This window comes from Sminthopsis crassicaudata, chromosome 4 (assembly GCF_048593235.1).
Source record: "Sminthopsis crassicaudata isolate SCR6 chromosome 4, ASM4859323v1, whole genome shotgun sequence".
NCBI lineage: Eukaryota > Metazoa > Chordata > Mammalia > Dasyuromorphia > Dasyuridae > Sminthopsis > Sminthopsis crassicaudata.
In genome coordinates this window covers 425,982,192-425,990,208 of record NC_133620.1, presented here as the reverse complement: position 1 = coordinate 425,990,208, position 8,017 = coordinate 425,982,192, and the positions used below count along the sequence as shown (strand labels likewise).

Sequence of the window (8,017 nt, the reverse complement as noted above, 5' to 3'; positions counted from 1 at the left end):
GGAGTCAAGAGTTGCATGTTAGACATAAGTATCAAAGAATGTCAAAATTGGAAGGAATCAGAAATCTTCTGGCCCACTCATTTTATGGATGAAAAAATCATGCTATTGTTGCAGTCAATTGACACTGTCATTTTAGGAGATTAGAATGAATGTGTATTGATCCCAAGAAATCGTTGAGATATTTTTGACTGTTTCCTCTCTTATTCATTTTTGTTTTATTTTGTTCTTAATTATATGTAAACAATTTTTTTTTTTACTATTAACAAATTGAGTTTCATATTTTCTCCCTCTCTCCTTCCCCTTCCCAGGAAGGCAAGCATTATACATATGAAGTCATGTAAGACATTTTCATATTAACTATTTTGCAAAAGATAACACAAAATAAAAAAACCCTAAGAAAAAATAAAAAAGGAAGAATAATGTGTCAATCTGCATTCAGATTACATTACTTCTTTCCCTGGAAACAAATAGCATTTTTCATCATAAGTCCTTTAGAACTGTCTTGGATCACTGTATTGCTGAGGATAGCTAAATTATTTAACAGTTTATCATCATGTTATGTATTCATATTCTCCTGGTTCTGCTCACTTTCTTTGTATCAGTTATCACGTAAATTTTCAAGGTTTTCCTGAAATCATCCTGCTTATTTTAGTACAATAATATCCCATCACACCATATATCACAACTTGTTTAGCCATTCTCCAATTGATGGGCATCCCCTTAATCTCCAAATTCTTTGCCACCACTAAATAACTGCTGCAAATATTTTTGGATAAATACATTCTCTCGGGGGGGGGGGTGGGGGTGGGGGCTCTTTTTACTCTTTTTGGGATACAGACCTAATAGTAATATTGCTGAGTCAAAGGGTACGCACAGTTTTATAGCTCTTGGGTATAGTTTCAAATTGTTCTCCAGAATGGTTGTATCAGTTCCCCAAACCACCAAAATGCATTAATGTCTTTATTTTTCTACATCACCTCCAGGATTTGACATTTTCCTTTTCTGTCATTAGATGCTTTTAAAATTGATATATGATATTGTGGCTTTTTTCCTGCCATTGGGCATCTTCCTCCTAAACGTTAAACATAATAAAAAAAATCTTGATTCATTCAAGATTCCTAATATAAAGTTAATTAATTAAAATTAAAATTTATTTGAAGTTAATTTAAAATCATAAAATTTTAAAGTACTTTAAACTCAATAAAACATGATAGACTTATCTTAGCAATTCACATTTATAGAATGCTATAAAGTTTACAAAGTGCTTTCTTCACAGCAATTCAATGAAGTAGATTGTACAAGTATTATTAAACTCCATTTTACAGATGAGGAGACTTATGTTTAGAATGGTTAGAGTAACATTAGTAATTGCAAAAGGTAACACAGGTAGGAAATGATGGGGCTGAGAGACAAGACCAAGTCTGCTAATTTGCAATCCAGGGTTCTTTCCTTTAACACCTTGATTTGTATGTACTTGCCTAGGCATTCTTACTGAATGGATTGATGATCTGAGCAGAGTACTAATTAGATGAAAATGCTTTAAAAAGAGATTAAAACAAAACTTTCTCAGACATCTGGCAGCAACAGATTGTTCATGGGACATACATTTATGATTCCACTAAAATTCTTATTCCAGAATATAAATGATGAAATTATAAGAAAAAGGAAGCGTGAAAAAATGTTTACTCTTGTTACAAAGTGGATGATCACGTTCTTCCATCCCCACCCCCTTCGACAGGTTTGAGAGGTTCCCTTTTGGGTACATGTATGGACAGGTAGGGGTTGAAGGAGGTTCATTGAAGTGATTAATACCATCTCTCAAAGACTCAGCTACATCAGTGATGGGGGAGGGGTGAATGGGGAGTAGGTAAATTTTTGCCCCTGAATATGATGGTGAAATACCTTTGATTTGATCAAAAACCTATTTTATTTTTCTTTACCACTTTGTACCTTAAATGTTTTTTAATTGTCCAACAGGCTGGATTGATGGCTAGTTGAGAAATAGGCGTCCGGTTTGTTGGACAAACAGATGTTCTGTTTGTGGGACAGGGAGGCTCTAGGGGTAGCAAAGTCTTAGTTGCTGTCCTGGTAGTTTGCCCTCTCTCAGCAAGCAAGAAAAGCCAATATTTCTTCACTATGGGTGATGGGATAGTGCTGTTTCTCTGTGAACCTGTGCTTGGCCAATACTTCCATCCATGGTGAATGTCAGAGTGAATTCACAATTCATATATCCATTTATTTGACAATGACCTAGAATTATCAGTATCTTTCACAGGATAGCTGGTCAATTACTTTTCTTGACTTTTGCATCCTCCCTCTTTCATCTTGGGTTTGATTTGGACCAAAAAGTCAAACTCTGCATGTCAATCAATACTCACTCAGATCAAGTAGGCTTCCTGTGGTACACTTTGAAAAATAAGATCAAGGTCTGTTGAGAAATAACATATTAGTCATGGATTGTGCTATTGCCCCAAGTGACTCTTCCACATTTACACATTTACTCTGTGCTTTTCTGAGTAGTCACAGTAAAAATCAAGTCAAAGGATATTTATTGACTCTGCACATGTCCTGCTCATAATAGTCAGGATTTCTGAGCATGAACACCATGTTCTTTAAGAACAAAAGTGTTCAGGAGTATCAAAATTGGGGAGAAAAGAAGTGACTCCACGGATAAAGTTCTTACAGCCAGTCTAAACTCTCACTCTTTGCTATGTGGATGTTTGCTTTTGGGATTTTTTTTTGTAATTAGTAATTTGTAGCTATTTTTCTAATATCTGGATTATTTTTCAGCATTATCAACAAATTCCTCCAAGAACTCACATCTGTAGAATACAGTGCAGAACACATAAAGATGATAAAGTTTATATATATATATATATAAAAACTTGAGCTTGGGAATTCTGAGTAACCATAAGGCTAAACACTATACACACACACACACACACACACACACACACACACACACACACACACATATATATATATATTGCTTCCTCTGATCTCAGGTAGGAAAACAAAGTCTCAATTGTGCTTTATCATTAATTGTTTTTTCTCTCTCTTTTTGAGACAGAAAGAAAATCATTGAATCAACTAAGCAGCTGTTATGTTGCCAAGTACTGTCATGGCTTATGAATAAAAATACAAAATTGAAATTGTTCCTGTCTTGTAAATAGAATAGAACCATTCTATTTACCTCTTCCACCACCCTCTTCCCCACATCTTCCCTTCCCATGCAGGATCTTCTCTCTCTTCCCAGCCCCCTTTTTGGTAAGTGACATTATAAAGATAATTAAATTGTTTGTTTTTTGGGTTTATTGGGATAAGATAGTCCAGGAATATGATATAAATCTCTCCAGTAAAATGGAGTTAAAGATTCCACTATAGGGATGAGAACCAGCAGTTCATGGAACCTATACAAAAATTGATCATATACTAGGGCATAAAACCCTCAAAATCAAATGCAGTAAGGCAGTAATAGTAAATGCATCCTTTTCAGACCACAATGCAATCAAAATAACATTTAATAAAAAGCCAGGGGAAAATAGACCAAAAAATAATTGGAAACTAAATAATCTTACACTAAAGAATGATTGGGTAAAACAGCAAATCATAGACATAATTAATAACTTCACCCAAGAAAATGACAATAATGAGACATCATACCAAAATGTGTGGGATACAGCCAAAGCAGTAATAAGGGGAAGTTTTATATCTCTACAGGCCTACTTGCATAAAATAGAGAAAGAGAGGGCCAACGAATTGGGCTTACAACTAAAATTGCTAGAAAAGGAACAAATTAAAAACCCCCAGACAAACACAAAACTTGAAATTCAAAATAAAAGGTGAGATTAATGAAATTGAAAGTAAAAAAACTATTGAATTAATTAATAAAACTAAGAGTTGGTTTTATGAAAAAACCAACAAAATAGACAAACCCTTAGTAAACCTGATTAAAAAAAGGAAAGAGAAAAAGCAAATTGATAGTCTTGAAAATGAAAAGGGCGAACTCACCACAAATGAAGAGGAAATTAGAACAACAGTTAGGAGCTACTTTGTCCAACTTTATGCCGATAAATTCTATAACTTAAATGAAATGGAAGAATACCTTCAAAAATATAGCTTGCCCAGATTAACAGAGGAAGAAGTAAGTAGTCTAAATAGTCCCATCTCAGAAAAAGAAATAGACCAAGCTATTAACCAACTTCCTAAGAAAAAGTCCCCAGGACCAGATGGATTTACAGGTGAATTCTACCAAACATTTAAAGAACAACTAACTCCAATGCTATGTAAACTATTTGAAAAAATAGGGATTGAAGGAGTCCTACCAAATTCCTTCTATGACACAGACATGGTACTGATACCTAAACCAGGTAGATCAAAAACTGAGAAAGAAAACTATAGACCAATTTCCTTAATGAATATTGATGCTAAAATCTTAAATAAGATATTAGCAAATAGACTTCAGAAAATCATCCCCAGGATAATACACTATGACCAAGTGGGATTTATACCAGGAATGCAGGGCTGGTTTAATATTAGGAAAACTATTAGTATAATTGACCATATTAATAATCAAATTAATAAAAACCATATGATCATCTCAATAGATGCAGAAAAAGCATTTGATAAAATCCAACATCCATTCCTACTAAAAACGCTTGAGAGTATAGGAATAAATGGACTATTCCTTAAAATAATGAGCATATATTTAAAAACTTCAGTAAACATCATATGTAATGGTGATAAACTAGAACCTTTCCCTAAGATCAGGAGTGAAACAAGGTTGCCCACTATCACCATTACTATTCAATATAGTACTAGAAACTCTAGCCTCGGCAATAAGAGCCGAGAAAGAGATTCAAGGAATTAGAGTAGGAAATGAGGAAATCAAACTATCACTCTTTGCAGATGACATGATGGTATACTTAGAGAACCCCAAAGACTCTGCTAAAAAGCTATTAGAAATAATTCACAACTTTAGCAAAGTGGCAGGATACAAAATAAATCCACATAAATCCTCAGGATTTTTATACATCACCAACACAATCCAACAGCAAGAGATACAAAGAGAAATTCCATTCAAAATAACAGTCGATAGTATAAAATATTTGGGAATATATCTACCAAAGGAGAGTCAGGAATTATATGAGCAAAATTACAAAACACTTGCCACAAAAATAAAGTCAGATTTAAATAATTGGAAAGACATTCAGTGTTCTTGGATAGGCCGAGCGAATATAATAAAGATGACAATACTCCCCAAACTAATCTATTTATTTAGTGCTATACCAATCAGACTCCCAAGGAACTATTTTAATGACCTAGAAAAAATAACAACAAAATTCATATGGAAGAATAAAAGGTCAAGAATTGCAAGGGAACTAATGAAAAAAAGTCAGAGGAAGGTGGTCTAAGTGTACCTGATTTAAAGCTATATTATAAAGCAACAGTCACCAAAACCATTTGGTATTGGCTAAGAAATAGACTAGTTGCATAGGTTAGGTTCACAGGGCAAGATAGTGAATAAAAATAGCAATCTAATCTTTGACAAACCCAAAGATCCCAAATTTGGGGATAAGAATTCATTATTTGACAAAAACTGCTGGGAAAACTGGAAATTAGTATGGCAGAAACTAGGCATGGACCCACATTTAACACCACATACTAAGATTAGATCAAAATGGGTCCAAGATTTAGGCATAAAGAACGAAATCATAAATAAATTGGAGGAACATGGGATGGTTTACCTCTCAGACTTGTGGAGGAGGAAGGAGTTTGTGTCCAAGGGAGAACTAGAGACCATTATTGATCACAAAATAGAACATTTTGATTACACCAAATTAAAAAGTTTCTGCACAAACAAAACTAATGCAAACAAGATTAGAAGGGAAGTAACAAATTGGGAAAATTTTTTACAGTTAAAGGTTCTGATAAAGGCCTCATCTCCAAAATATACAGAGAATTGACTTTAATTTATAAGAAATCAAGCCATTCTCCAATTGATAAATGGTCAAAGGATATGAACAGACAATTTTCAAATGATGAAATTAAAACTATTTCCACTCATATGAAAGAGTGTTCCAAATCACTATTGATCAGAGAAATGCAAATTAAGACAACTCTGAGGTATCATTACACACCTGTCAGTTTGGCTAAGTTGACAGGAACAAATAACGATGAATGTTGGAGGGGCTGTGGGAAAACTGGGACACTGATGGAGTTGGTGGAGTTGTGAAAGAATCCAACCATTCTGGAGAGCAATATGGAATTATGCCCAAAAAGTTATCAAAATGTGCATACCCTTTGACCCAGCCATACTATTACTGGGCTTATACCCCAAGGAACTACTAAAGAAGGGAAAGGGACCTGTATGTGCCAAAATGTTTGTGGCAGCCCTTTTCATAGTGGCTAGAAGCTGGAAGATGAATGGATGTCCATCAATTGGAGAATGGTTGGGTAAACTATGGTATATGAATGTTATGGAATATTATTGTTCTATAAGAAATGACCAACAGGAGAAATACAGAGAGGCTTGGAGAGACTTACATCAACTGATGCTGAGTGAAACGAGCAGAACCAGAAGATCATTATACACTTCAACAATGATACTGTACGAGGATGTATGCTGATGGAAGTGGATTTCTTCAACATAGAGAAGAGCTAATCCAATTCCAATTGATTAATGATGGACAGAACCAGCTACATCCAGAAAAGGAACACTGAGAAATGAATGTAAACTGTTATTTTTACCTTCTGAATCCAATTCTTCCTGTGCAACAAAAAATTCGGTTCTACACACATATATTGTATCTAGAATATACTGTAATATATTTAACATATATAAGACTGCCTGCCATCTGGGGGAGGGGGTTGGGGGAGGAAGGGAAAAAATCTGAATAGAAGTAAGTGCAAGGGATAATGTTGTAAAAAATTACCCATGCATATGTACTGTCAAAAAAATGTTATAATTATAAAATAAAATAAAAATTAAAAAAAAAAAAAAAGAAATTCTGCTCTTCCTTGTACTTTCAACAAGTACAAAAGAAATCCAAAACATATCATATTCAAGACAATTCATAGATGAGTTGCATTTTATTTATACTTAGGAGATGGGCAATGTGGGGTGGTACCTGCAATAACTCCTGCTGCTGGGGAGGCTGAGGGATGATTTGAGCTTGGGAGTTCCAAGTAGCCATAGGGCTAAACAGTAAATCCAGTGCCAGGGTAGTGAGTTTCTGGGGGCAGAGGGACCTCCAAGCTGCCTAAGGAGAGGCAGACTAGCCAAGGTCAGATAAATTAAATATTCTGTACCAGGCAGCAGTGGGGTTGAGCTCTGGAGTTGCAATTGTACTTCTAGCCTGGATGAGAGAGAGAAAACAGATTCAAAAATAAATAAATAAAACAATAGAGCTCAGATTGGAGCCTCCTTAAAATTGTTGAAGACCAAGGTCACATGTGGATTTAGCCTTCTTATTTTATCAAATCCCCATTAACTTACCTGCTTCAGCAATTTTAGTGTCTTTCAGAAATAAAAGCGGTTATAAATATCCCTCCTGGGGGCTTTTAGAGCAACATGAGAGATAAATCTTGATTTTATATGGATTGCTTTCAGAGTGGCAGTATGATGTAGGAATGCCTTTTGTTTTTTAAATAAAAAAGAAGAGGAAAGGAAACAGAGAAGAGGGGAAAGTAAAGGGAGAGAGTGGGACAGGGAAAGAAAGGAAGGATGAAATTTTTGCTTAGGATTTTATAATAGATAAGTTGCTAGAGATAGAGCTGCCTGACCTTGGAAGGTGAAAGCCTTCTGTTATTTGTTTTAATGTGATGAAAACAGCTGGACCAAGCTTTAATTCTTTCACGTGGACATGCTGTGACTTTGACTGAAACCAATTAATTGCCACAGCCCAGCTGATCTTTATTATTTCTCTGGCATTTGAAGCAATACTATCCAGACTGTGAATCACATCCTGGAAATGGAAGAGGTCTTGCTTTTAAAGTGCCTCATCTTTTTCTTCTG

At 34.9% G+C, this 8,017-nt stretch overlaps 1 long non-coding RNA gene across 2 annotated transcripts; it reads right to left on the bottom strand.

Annotated features, from left to right (window-relative positions):
- Window positions 1-1,335: 1,335 nt before the first annotated feature.
- On the bottom strand, window positions 1,336-7,775 carry LOC141541411 (uncharacterized). Of its 2 annotated transcripts, none has more exons than XR_012481784.1 (3): window positions 7,499-7,775; window positions 7,131-7,358; window positions 1,336-2,428 (listed from the first exon to the last, which is right to left on the bottom strand). It is a non-coding gene; the product is annotated as an uncharacterized LOC141541411 (long non-coding RNA). The 2 variants fall into 2 exon arrangements; XR_012481783.1 differs by having other exon boundaries at window positions 1,336-2,406.
- Window positions 7,776-8,017: the final 242 nt, after the last annotated feature.